The following is a 14,276-nucleotide window of genomic DNA, read 5'->3' as shown; positions in this document are numbered from 1 at the left end:
GAAAGGAGGCTACAGACAAGAAATCTGTTTCCATAACACAGGATTTTTTGTATTTTTTCTGGTCAGCTGAACTTACTATTTGAAGAGGTTTCCTATTTTAACTCCTCATCATGTTGATAACATTAACTAACAAATATAAGGAGATCTTGTTTTCAAAGCCATGCTCACTGGTTGATACTAGGATATTTTATCTTATATTAGTAATGATTTTACAGTAAACATTGGGACATTCATAGGAGAAACTAGCACAGCATTTCACAGGGCTTTGGGTCATTACTCTGCACCTCCAACAGTGCTCTGACAAAGGACAGGATACTGTGTGATGAAAATTAAAACCTCAAAACACAGAACCCATATGTGTTACCACAGGAGAAAAATGGTAGCAAGCTGAGGGTGTTTTGTATGAGGTCATAATTTTTGTTTACTGTATCTGTTAAATTATTTAGGAAACCCCTACTTAGTTTATTTTTTAAAACAAAATATTCCATGCTTTGATGTTATTTTTTTTCTTTGTGCAAAAGAACCTGTATTCAAAGCTAGAATTTAAGCACAGGCAGTGTTAAATATGAGTGTGTGGATTTGGGGATTTTGTTTGCTTGAGTTTTTAAAAGAAAAATTTTCAATATTTTTGAATAGGCAACTTTGTAGAAACCAGTAGTGACCAGGAGCAATAGTCTGAGCAGACAGCGTTGCTTGTTTTTCAAAAAGACTTTTTCATAACCTGAATGTGGTTCTTATAACTACTTACCTCATAAAATCAGATCTGGTAGTCCTCAAGATTTTAGTTCTTTGTGACAGACAGCAGAGAGCATACAAAATCTACCTAACTGCATTTCTGCTATTTTTTTTTTGTAGGTAGCATTCCTGTTTGTGTATTAGACACAGACATCAGTCCCAGAGACATACTGCTTTCCCTGCCTGCCCTTTGCCTCAACTCAGGTGAATATAGTTTTCCTCCTTCCCTGCATACATCACAGAAAGCCACCCAAATACTTCAAAGTAACACATATTCCTTGTTACCTCCAGTTAAAGATGGTAACATCAGGAAAAAACTTTTTCCCCAGAGGGTAGTTGGCCACTGAACAGGCTCCCCAGGGCAGTAGTCATGGCCCCAAGGCCGCCAGAGCTCCAGGAGCGTTGGGACAACACTCTCAGGGACCCAACAATTGGGGTGTCTGTGCAGGGCCTGGAGTCGGACTTGATGATCCTGATGGGTCCCTTCTAGCTCAGCATATTCTATAATTCCATGTTCTTCATGATCAGTGAGCTGACTGCTTCACCCCATAACCAACAATTAGCACTGGTTATAACCCTCAACAGTTTACCTAGAATGAAATTAAGTTTTCATTACACTGCAAGGTGAAGGTAACTAGCCAACTTCTGAGTGGTTCCTATTTTAACTAAGCAGATCTAATTTCAGATTTCTTCGAAGTTCAATCCTTCATGTCCTCTCCACAGGAGTAAACCCTCATCCCTCACAAGGCCACTGTTCTCCTTCATAGCTCCTGTGCTAAGTGTCCCCTCTGTCCCCATTGCCTGCTGCTGACGTAGTGAGCAGAGTTTAAAACCAAACGCTACTTGCTGGTTCCCTTTTAGGCACCACCATGACACACACAAATACACCCTGAGCCAGTTCTGAGACCTGATCCAGCTGAGACTGAGTATTACCAAAAGCTGTTTTAGCTGCAGCCACACAGAGGAGCACCAGAGCCCCAGGAGCAGGCTGGGAGAGCAGGGCAGGACAACAACAGCCTGGATTTAGATCAGCTTAACTCATAACAGGATTAAATCCCAGCATCAAAAGACACAAACTGGTAGGATTTAAAAGAATATGACACTTACTGTGTGCAATTCTGAGAATGACTTTACCATGCCCCCTTTTTTTTCTGTGTGAAGGGGCCTCTCAGCTCTCTGTCACTTCTTTATCAGGGCTTGGGAATTAGTGCCTTATGGAAAAGTGTGTCAGTGCCAATCGGGTAAATCAGTGAGCCCTGCCTAATTCTAGTGCAGGGCACCATTCCTGCATCTTACTCTTCATGTGCAGTCATACCAAAGCCTGGGATTTTGGGCTAGAGCCTGACCCTTTCCTCTCCATCCTTTACTCAATATAGTGCCACCTTTTTATCTAATAAACTTGGCTCTCCACGTGCTCCAGCTCTGTCCAGATAACCTCCCTGCCAGACATGCTGAGGAAACATCTCCCCAGTTCCTATTTCTTTGATGTAGTACCTGGGTGACAGAAGATCCTCTGAGCTGTCTGGATCAATCAAGACAGAAATATCAAAAAAACTCTAGAGAACTTTGTCCAAAGAAGTCAAGTGAAGAAATGTAGCTGTAATGTAAACACACCCACATGAGGGAGCAGCTGTGAGAGGCTGAGGATCACAGTTCGGAACTTTGTGCCCAAATATAAATTCAGTTCTGATCTGGATCTGGCCGGAGCACTTTAGCTGATACATCTGTGTTCAAGTAGTAAGTGTTAGAATATGTGGGATTCAACACAAGTTCACAAAATTTCAGCTCAGACTCAGGTCGTTGAAACATCACTGACTGCGCATACTGAGAAACAAGACTGAGTATGGTAGATGTAATGAGAATTAAGTGTGGGCAGCTACAACCAAAGACCAGTGAAGTTCCACACACTGACTGCAGTCATTCACGAGAAAATACTCAAACCATGAAGCAATGTACACATGCAGTTACAAGCAGTTTTTCATTGAATAATTACTTCAGATTTTCATTAGATACTCATCTTTCTCCTTTACATATATAAAACTTGGACAAATGACTGTAGAATAAAATGAGTTCTCTGTAAAAAGAGCACTTTTGAGGGCTGAATTTGCATTTGCCTTTTCTGAGGTTGCCACTAAAACTTTTTGATCCTCCTAAACTTTGGCTTACCCAACTCTTCTGTGAACAGAGTTAATGGAAGGAACAGCAACACCCCTCCTCTGGTGATCTCTCCACACTGAAAATTCATGAGCAGGCCAGTTACACAGCATCCCTCTTCCCCTCACAGGTACACTCAGCCCTCTCATTTGTGAAGTTAATTTAGTGAGGTTAAATGACACAGTATATCTGACTACATTTTCTCAGCTCCAGCTGGAGCCCAGTCAGGGTTCCCAGGTAGGGGAAGGAATACTCTCCCTGCCTTGCTTTCATACCTGCTACAAAAAGGATTGCATTATCCTCCCCCCCAGCCTCAATTACCAGGCTGTGGAAGGAACTCCAATTAAGCGGTTAGCCATAATGGCATGGCAGCCCTTCAGGAAACTGCCTATCTAAATAGAGATGTACGGAAGGCAGTTTTCTCTCTAATAGTGATGCATTTTCAATTTATGCAATACAAAGTGCATTGGTCTGCAGTGTCCCTGGCTACTGATGATTAATAGCCCATACACTGCAAGGGGCTACAAAGAAAAGTGCCAAGGGAAGCAGATGCAGTGGGTTTTATATTATCATGACTGCAACAAACTCATTCAGTGGTGTCAGCTCTGACTGCAGGATTCTGATTATGAAATATGATGCGTGTTGTATTTAATGGCTTTCTCTGCCCTTCTGGTGAGTTCACTGCTTTCCAATGTCATTTTGTGTTCTCATCTGAGTGGTAATAAAAGGAATATCATTGACTGTGCTAGCTCTGTAACCACTGTGTGTTTTACAATAAATTGTGTTTCAGGACCTTTCTACCCAGGAGAGTGTGCAGGGCCAGAAAGTAATATTCCCCAGTTCTCCAATATGAAGGCTTTCTGTGAGAGAAAGGAAATTATGCAGGACTGCCCTTCTCTTGAGGCATTCCTTATGTGAGCAGGACATCTCTTTTTCAAGTGGTTATATAGTAAAAAGATCATTTTGGATTGCAAATAATAATAAAAGAATCCAAATAAACAGCTACTGCTACAGAGCAGAAATTATGATACCTTGATGACCAGAGGATAAAAGTTGTTTAAAATAAAATGTAAATAAGGAACCTGGACATACATGGTGTCACCCATGTAGGAACATAAAGTCAGGGGAGACATCTAAAGGGGGATTTCTTCATCCAGCAAATCATTATTCTGTCCAACCTGCCTGTGTGAGCAACACTGGGGGCTCTGTCGCTCCCACAGCTGCATCAGTCAGGGAAAAGCAACATAATAGATAAATAGAAAGAAACAGTCTGTGAGATTCTCAGATAAATCCACCTGTCTGATCTTTCACCTTGGAATCTACTGGAGCCAGTATGAAACGCTGCAGCAACAGCTGGATCAGTGGTTGCGTGAGCTGGAAGGCAAGTCCTGTCATGTAGACAGGGTGAGACACAACCACATTGTTCCTCTTTTGACCATGAAGAGGCACATATCAAAGCTTACTCACTTTTGCACTTCACAGTTTCATGACTGGTCAAATCTAGAGAGCAGCAGTGAAACGGCAAGAGGTGCTTCTCATGAGGAGCAAAACCATCTCCACTGAGGCAGGAAGCACCTGACACACAAAGAGTATTTTTGTCTTTGTAAATGCACATTCCAAAGTTCACTTGTGCTGTTTTCTTATCTACAGCCCTCTCTGATGGAGTACTGCTCTTTCTAAAAACATAAGAAATGTTTTTCCAAGCAGGAGGACAGAAAGTTATGCACGTACATTTCAGTTCACTACAGTCTGAATCCAGGGCTGGGGCTGTATCTTTAAAGTGATGAAACCAAACTGCAGAGGCCGTTCCTAAGAATTTACAGTTAAGGTGGAAACTCACCTTTACAGAAGTAAAGAAGTATGTTTTTCTGGTTTTTGGAAAAAAAAGATCACCACCAAACCAGGACACAGTCCCGTTAACACCACAGAGAGGTGCACACGGCCACCCACAGCCAGCGCTGCCCCAGGTGAACTCTGCCTTTAATGTAGTGAGTTTGCATTCAGCAGTTCAATTGTATGCCACACCACTTCATTTATTAGTTTTTCATAAAGAACCTAGGAATGAAACTTCCACTTTTGGGATAAACCAGAATGCTTTTAACCTTGTTTTTGTGTCTGGTTGAAATGTCACTGGTATTCTCAATCATATTTTATACATGAACACTTAAAAAGCTTTGCCTAGAGGATAAACGAGAATTGTCTTTTGTCCTTTCAGACTATACTTCATATATTTTCACATAAAAATGTACTGAAACAAGATTTAAAACTGTTATACATTTCATTGAGATCTACCTCCAGAGGGAGAAAAAAAGCATATTAACATTTAACATGGCGGTTTTGTCTTTCTCCCTGTTTGCTGAAAAACTTGCTGTCATGGTTTGAGATAGTCCCAAAATCCAATCCCCTAGTTCCATCCCCCCTCCCACATCTCAACCTAATATGAGATGGGTTTTTCCAGACAAAACACACCAGACTCAAAGTGGGGGAAAGGGAATATATTACAATGACTGTACAAATAAATACCATATCACATTATACACACGATCACAACTATCTCTACCATGACATATGTATTTACAATGATCAGATCTCTTCTCCCCTCCAAATAAAAGTCCAGGAGGGAAAGAAGGACAGATCCCTTCCAGTCCTTAAGCAGCAACTCCTCTTCTGTCCTCCATGCAGCAGTAACTGGGTTGTTGTAGCTGGATCTCTGTTCAACATACACAAGGGGGTCTCCAAGCCCCTCGGCTCTCCTTCGGTCCAAGCGAAGGCCTCACCTGTGGACTGCCAGCAGGGACAAGACTCGCATCACCACAGGCATATCACGAAATGCAGGGGCATCTTCGTGAAAGTCCCTTCCTCAGGGGATTCAAATTCCCGTTTGCAGAGCTCCATGCTCTGTCTCCAGGCAGCGGGGGGCGAAGCCCTCCTCCACATTCCTTTGGCTGTCCTGGTCCAGCTTCAGGACGCCTTTGAGCTTCTCAGCTCCTCTCTGTAAGTGCTGTAGCACTCCAAGGCTCTTTCAAGTAAGAGTCCATCATCTTCCTCCTTCCAGGAGGTCTCAAAGGAGTTTTGGGCGGTCTGGTACAGTCTTACCCCAAACTCTGTCTCTCAGCTGCTGGTTCTCTCTCTCTCTCTTTCCAGGAGTCTTTTCTCTGGTGCTGCATGTTGCTTCTGCTGCTCCTTCAGTTCAGGTCCTTATCTCTGGCTCTCTGCCACCGTTTCTCTGGTCAGTCCCGGCTGCTGCTCTGTGCCCATGGAGAAAAACATCTCCCGGCATAACTACAGGCACCCAGCCCAGCTTTATGCTGTTCCAGGTCCCTGCAGCCCCCAGCCGGGGGCTGGGAGGCCCCAGAGGGCCCAAGGGGCTTAGAGCCCCTTCCTCGTGGCCCTACAACATGGCCACCTCTCTTACAACAACCCAAAACTACAACTCATCTATTCCGGTCTGGTTGTGGTATGTTTACATTTCTGCAGGAGCGCCCATTGGGCAGAATTTCAAAACTTCCAGAGGTTTCCACCCCTTGGGGTCTACCACTTTTCTTAGCCTCTGGGGGAAAACAAAGTCCAAACCACTACACTTGCAACAGTTGAAGGGTAGAAATGTCAGGCAGAAATTGTGATCTGCCTCAAAATTAAATTATATATTGCCATAACACAACAGAGCCTTTGTCCTTTCTGGAATTCCCTGTTCCAGTAGAGAATCATCAAAGGGGGTAAAAATGAAAGAAAATAGAGAACAAAGGCCCCAGGAACATTATAATCAGCTTGACAAGCCAGTGGCAGTGTTGCCTGCTACAACAATCTTTTGATTTCCTCTGGAATGCAGGTACAAGCAGGCGCCTGTCTCGGGGCACAGCACAGTGCAGGGACACAGGAACAGGCCACTGGTTCTTGGGCTGGAAACACAGAGAGGCCTCAGCTGCTGCCAGTGACTGAGGAACAAAGGAAACCTCCTGCAAAATGCAGACTATCCTCCCTCCTGCTGTGCTCGGTGCTGGTGTCTGCTGTTTACAAGCAGAGACATTGCAGCCGTCTTGGACCCAGCAGAGAGAGCTGGCACTGAAACAGCAGCCCTGTCAGAAACTGCATCCTTGAGTCTCCTCTGCCCAACAGCCCATGAAGTGCTGTGCTCAAATTTAGATGTCTACATGAACAGTGAGACCGATCCAGCACTGAGAGGGCCAGAGCAGGCCAAATGCATCCAAGATGTTCTTCCTGGGCCAGCAGCAACTCTGCACAGTGAAAATTAACTCAGCAGGTCAAGGCAGGAGAGTTTCAAGCAGGTAAAGAAAGGTTTACTATGACTAAGATAAAAGTCAGCTGAGTTACGCTGTACAGATGGGAGAAGGGAAGGAAGATGATCTACTCCCTATAGTGCCCAGTATCAGGTGCATTTCTTATTCTGAATGTATTTCTTGTGCTTGAAGTTGCAAATTTTGTCCTCAAGTTCAAAAAAGCCTTTAAGCACCTGCCTTTTTGTGTTGACTTCAGTAGGGCCTCAGAGCAGCATGTGTGCTTGAAACAGAGCAAGCCAACATGTTTACATCCATCTTTCTGACCACTCACCACAACATCACCACAGGGCACACCCCACGTTCACACCAATCCCTAAAATCCTGTCTGCAGCAGCTCTGGTGTCCCTGCACAGTGCATCCCTCTGTCTGGAAGCCTTTTGCTTCAGATGGCTACAATTAGCTGGGTTTGTGACCAAGCTCGGCATTTCAGGAGCTCCTGTGCTCTCCCACCAGAAGCACGAGGCAAGGCTGGATTTCACCTGGAGTACCTGATTGCCAACAAGCGCTCCTTAGTAACACCCAAAGCCTCCACAGCCTTGCTGTATGATTTATGAGAGATTGTGATGGTGATACACATGAAATACCACATCACCAAGGGTGGTTTGCCAGTTTGGGCTGGACAGAATTTTGCACCAGTTGTGCCTGTACAAGGGCACATGCCAAGAATTGTTATTTTGTTATTTTTCCTCAAAGGCCATAACTGAAATGCCCTGGTGGGAAACATGGAAATCCATCGACTTTCCTGCAATCCTTTAAAGCAAATGAATAACAAAACCAACAAAATTTCTTCCTTTTTTCTTTGTTAACAGTAGATTTTCTCCTAAAATGTTGCTGTAATTCTGTTTAGGAAGACGCAGCTACAAAACTTGATGGTCTTGAAGAGCAGTTCTAGAATTTGCTCCTTACTAACAGCATTCTGACACATTCAGATCTATCATTAGACTCTATAAAGCTACCCATAGTCGGTGTCAGTTTAATAATGGGAGAATGGAGCCCTATATTCAAGGAAGCCCCAAGATCTTTCCCAATGCCCCTGGAGGAGAGGGGAACAGAGCAGGGGTTTTCTTCTCATTCCATCCCTCCCAACCACGGCTGTTTCAAACCGAGTGGGCACCTCCCTGCTCTTAAACTGAGATAACAGGGCAGCCTCTCAGCTGTACAGGGCAGGGAGGATTAATATTCTTGAAGGTTTTCCTGAGTCTACAGGAAGCCAGCACAAAGGCACTAATAACCTCTTCAAGTAGAGAACGTTTTCTCATGGGGATAGTAGCTCAAGGATAGAGCTTTTATACTATAAAGTAACATTATCTTGTATGAAAAGTAACTGGTTTTGGCTCTTTAGTGCAGAACTAAGCTACCTTAGTTTTACCTGTGCATTTGCACCTGTGTAAGGAAAATTTTCAAATGTCAACAAAATGTGTTTTAAGGAGTCTATCTTATGCCTCCTCTTTTGCATTTGTTTCATAACACAGAAATAGAAATTAAAGGCCTTCACTACAGTTCAGGCAGCTTGCCAGTACCTATTTTATAGCAATAAAATATGTACAAATTAAGGAATCTCATGTGGAAAATTCATTCAACAGCCTCAAAAGACAAGTGAATGGTAATTACTTCAAACACAATGTGGTGGCAATCAGGCAAGATTGGATCATGCTATTAAATGTATGTCTAAATTTTTAAGAACCAAGATAATTATGAATTATGAAAATAACTCAGACAATGCAATACCAAATACAGTGTCTGTGGAATAAGAGAGATCTTTAAGGAAGAGAGAAGACTTCATTCCAACACCTGCATAGAAATAACTAAAGGGCAAATATGGGGCTGATATTTTATTTTCTTACTTCTAGCCATCATTTTATACTTTAGGGTGGCTCATGGATGCCTTGAGGTATGGAGCAAGTGAAAGCATATAAAATAAAATTCAAGTAAAAGGATTTATCCTGCTTACTAAAAGCAATGACAGCTCCTTCTAGCTCACATTCATATATATTGCAGTATAAAAACAAATTAGCCTTCTTAGTTCCTGTGCAAGTTTTCTTCAATCTGGAAAACAATTTCCGTGCTCATCCACTTATGCAATGCCAGCTGAATAAACCCAGTTCATTCCCCACAGGTAAAGCGGAACAGAACTTTTGAAATAATTAATCACCATAAAGCATACCTAAGGGTATGGTTGAAATTCCATCTATGAAATCTTTAGGACTACACATTTTGCTACAAACATGCCAAACCACAACCAGCTGTAAGAGGCTAGAAAACCTCTTGGATAATGCTGAGTGTCACACTGGTTGACAACAATAATTTTGTAGGTGAGCATGAAATCAAACATAGTAATTAGTAGCGGAGAAGGAGTTGAAGAGGGAAGTCTCAAAGGCAGATCATCATCTGCCTCTCTTGGAAGAAAAATTAGGCCCCAGACTTTGCAAAATCTCTCCACAAGCATCCAGTACACTGGAGCCAACTGCATATTCATCACATGCCCAAGGATTCGAGCTCTGTTTTGCTGTGGATTATGTTGGAACATTTACAGGTTTCCCTTGCTCAGATTCGCTTTGCCCAAAGACATGCTCAAGGACTGAAGAGAGAATCTGCCACAGCAGAAGCCCATGACATTATGAATGGCACAAAAAAGTGAGTAAAGGAAGAAAAATGTTTACTTCATTCAAGAAGAGCTCTGGGACACCAGTGACATTTTCAGCAGAAGAAATCAGATTTTGGAAGCCATTGCCACAAGATGCTGAGGGTGTAAAATAAAAACTTAAAGAGGGATTGGACACACATCACAGAGAATAAATTACTGTAAAACCTGACAGTGCTCATATAGCTTCTGGCACAGGAGAGCTGTGCTCCTCTCCTCTCTGGGAGCTGCGGGGGCCTTTCTGGGAAGAGCTCCCTCAGTTCCAGCCCTCAGTCAGTGTGTGCACTGCATTTTCTGCAGTGTCAGCCCTGCAGGTCATGGCATTGCTAAGGTAACTCCACTCAAGTCAGGGCACTCCAGGGAGGGATTCGCCCAATGTAATCATTTTTGTCTGCAAGAAATCTAAGCCAGTTGAATAATTTATCCAACTGTTGTGCACTGTAACTCTATTCTAGTAGATGCAACCTATAGTGCAGAGGGTGCATCAATATAGCTCAGCCAGGAGAGCAGAAGATTCTCTAGAAACCACTTGTTAAGGAAAGAAAAGAAAACCTTAAACATTTTTTTTTTTAAAAAGGAGAATATCGAGAGAGACTATCCTCCCTCTCCAAGTTAAACGAAGTAGGAAAAGGTCTTAAACCATAACCACTATAGTGGCAATTCCATACATTCTCTTAGTTCCTATTTTTATTAGAAATTGAACAGGACTCCATAAAAGGGTCAAATAAAGCCTTCATTTCTTCATTTTCCTGAGATGATTTGGTTTCACCAAAAATCAGCAAGATAGAAAAAACAACTTTGAATTGCTCAAAGCTATTTAGAAGACGTTTTCTTAAAAATTTACAAAATAAAAACAACATTCAGCATTACAGGTCCCGAGTGCATTTCCCATGTGCCCAGCAAAGGCTGGGCAGTTACAGTGCACAAACACAGCCACAGTCCAGTGGCTCAAGAGAGGAAAATTGCCACTATCACTCTCAGGATTTCTTTTTAAAATCACAATTCTTAAGACATAGTTAAACCATGCTGATGGTTTAATTCTAACTCTTCCTGGATTTCTGAACCGATACTGCCATTTGCTCCATACACGGCCCTCCCCTCGCACTGCTGCACCCAGGATCTGGCTCCTGAGCACGGTGGCAGAGGTACAGGGTGTGCCTGTGGCTGACTCGTGAGTGAGGACCCAGCCCAGGTGACATTAAGCTCAGTCCAGCACAGCAGCAGCTCAGTGGCACTGCTACCTCTGCATGATCAGCTTTGGCACCTCCGACACTGTGCATTTGCTTGCAATGTCACATCCACTGTGGGATTTGCACTGGGGGTGCACTCACCCACACTGGGAGAACACCACTTCCTAATACCTCTATTTCTAGTACCTAGTACAGCACTCCAACATCCAAAAGTGCTGCAAAAACCAGAGAAAAAAATTTACCTGTTAAGGGTAGAACTGCCTGACCAGACCAAGAGTATTTTGGATGTAACAATACCCACCCAATTCCTTCATAGCAGCACTGCTGGTTATTTTGTCTTGCTACAAGTCTGAGAGGAAAACCCAGTTTCTCAATGTAATTTGAGAATGAATCATTGTTTTCTGCGGAGTTATTATAATTATCTCCCTTTCTTAACACCAGCAACAAGCAAGGCCTGGCATCAAATAGAAAAAGATAACACTTCACTGATCCCCAAACATCCCAATCTTTTGTTGCTGTAAACCAGCTGACAGTGCCTTGGCTGTGTCACCAAACACAGCTCTAACCATGCCCAGGGTTAGGCACAACCTGGAGCTATCTGGGGTGACTGAAGGGATGAGCCACATCACCCAGCTCCTGAGGGACAGGGAAAGTAAAGCTCCCAGCCCCTTCCTGCCCCCTCCCCAGCTCCTGAGGAAACTGTCCACCAACTACTGCTTCATATGCATGTGCTGGTCTGTAACTGAAGCTCCCTGAACGAGCCCTGTATGAGCAGCCTCTCTCCAGTGCCACTGTCAGACCCAGAGGTCTTTGCGCCCGAGCAAAGCCCGAGTGCCCGTGAGCACTCCTTGGGCTGGCAATGCCTGACAGCAGAACAATCTCCTAGTGAAAAACCTGGCCTACTTACTGCACCTTGCTCTGATGAAGGAATTTAATCTTGCAGGCAGTTCAGCAGGTGCACTACCGAGATGCCCACCTTGTGGAATTTGTATTTTTTTTAAGCTCACTTAAGTTTTCAATCCAGAATCTTATTCTTTCAAGTGTTCTTTCTCCTCTCTAGGCTATCTCAAGAACTGGACATATCTTTTCTCTTTTTTTCTGGAAGTTATAAATGAAAAACAAGCATTTTAAAATTATTTGAATACTTGGAGAAGGAATTACTTGTCGATATTATTAAGCTATATTTCTCTCCTTTTAAACCTACTAGTAAAATATCAGTTAAGATCAGGCATGGGAACTATGACCTCCCTCCATTCATTCCTACCTTTATTCTTTACTGACTTTTTAGCCTCTAGCAAAGACACCTACTGGGAAACAAGAAAGAAATTACAGCTCTGGCAGTTCATAAATTTCAAAACAAAAAAAATATTAGAAAGCATAGTAGCGAAAGAAGAAATCTGACGATAGGCAAGCAGTGAGGAAAAAGTGGATAAACTGACGGTATTCCTTTTTCATGTTCAGCTAAAGTAAAAAAGATCTTAGAATATTTCACAGATTATTTTAAAAGAGTGGAAGATTGTGGTGTCTCAAAAGAGAAAATGGGAGAATATGGTTTCATGATGTTTTGCTGCTTCAAACTTTCCATATACACTTCCTGTTTCTCACCTACCACATTTTTTCTCTACCTTCATACTTGGGCTACATACATGTGCTATCAACATCCTGTACCTCCTCCTATGGAAGAAGAATCCTATTGAAAAGGATTCATCCTTGAAATCCTAATATTTTATAACAAGAAATTTAAACCAGCGTTGTTTTGGAAAAAGTCCCGTGTCTATTTTATCCCTCCAGTGTTCAATCACACCATGAATTCTTTTGCAGAACTGGCAACAGCAAATTGTCTCACGACTTTCATTCCGCGCACAGTCACTGCTGAACCTTAGTTTCTGACGCTGCCATGTAAGTGCTCTGTACTTACTGTACAATAGCAAAAAACCAAATATAACATTCAAGACGTGATCAGAAAATGACCACTGATACCTATTGAAGCCAGGTAACACCTGAAAAGCGAACTTAAGCAATATAAAGAGTTAAGCACAAAATGTAGAAGCAAGCTTTAGCAAGGCACATAGAATTCAGCATTATGAAAGCGGAGACAATAAATTCACTGAGGTACAGGTCGCGCTGACACAGGAGAACATAAACATGAACAGAAAATGCTAGTACACACAAAAAGAGACATATGGGGAGGAAACCAAAGAGATAAAGAGAGGGACATGCCAAGAAATTAGGTATTGGTGCCAAATACCGAAACTCTCTGCCAAATTCATAAGGAAGCTACCCAAATTAGGGAAGGTTCAAAAGTTTAGGAGGATGATGATGAAAAGGACACGAGGTTCATGATGAAGGAAGACCGGAACTCCCACCGAAGTTCTCCCCAAATTAAGGACCACGCCTCTAACTCCGCCTCAACTCCACCTGTTATGAATATTAAAAGTAGATGTTGCAATGTAATGAATATTCATAATATATGATGTAATTGCTTGGCAAAACGTGTATAAAAGTTGGATTGTGTGTTTCTCGAGTTGGAGCAGTTTGTCCAGGGCGACCTGGCTGCTCCCCGGCCGTGAAATAAATACCTCCTGCTTATAGACTGAAATTCTGTCTCTGAGCAGTTTCTCCGCGCCTTGTTTTGGGGCATAAAATTGGCATCAATTTGGCGAGCCAGGCAGGAGCGGGGGTCTTCCTGAGCCAGGACCCAAGGGGCCGGGACGCTCTCAGGGCCCCCCGACTGAATTTTTGTCGGCAGAGTCTCCCAGACCCCTTGGATCTGCGCAACGGTGGACAAGAACCTCCTGCTTCAAATTAAGAGGTATTTATGTTTTGAACTGCAGTTTATAAAAGAAGGTAATTAAGTTGGTGGGGATAGGACGCTATCGCCCAAAAGGGAGCTGGGGGACGCCTCAGCATTAGCCCTAAAGCTGGGTTAGAGTCCCAGGTATTGAAAGTTGCAGGTTAGAGTCCTGCCAAGAAAGGGTTAGAGTCCCTAAACGGGTTAGAGTCCCGGCACTGCAGTGTAAACAAGAGAGCAGGTTAGAGTCCTGCCAAGAAAGGGTTAGAGTCCCTAAACGGGTTAGAGTCCCGGCACTGCAGTGTAAAATTGTCTTTTCTTTGTAATGCTGTGTTCACCCTTTATGTTTCTGTGTCTTGTTTGCAAATGTTCTTGCTCTAATTTACCCTGATCATTCTTTGTTTGTTTGTTTGTTTTGTGTAAGATATTGTCTGGTAATGCATTGGAAACTGTGCTCGATTCAGAAA

The sequence above is a fragment of the Pseudopipra pipra genome, chromosome 21 (assembly GCF_036250125.1).
Source record: "Pseudopipra pipra isolate bDixPip1 chromosome 21, bDixPip1.hap1, whole genome shotgun sequence".
In the NCBI taxonomy this organism is placed as follows: domain Eukaryota; kingdom Metazoa; phylum Chordata; class Aves; order Passeriformes; family Pipridae; genus Pseudopipra; species Pseudopipra pipra.
This window is presented reverse-complemented; position numbering follows the sequence as displayed.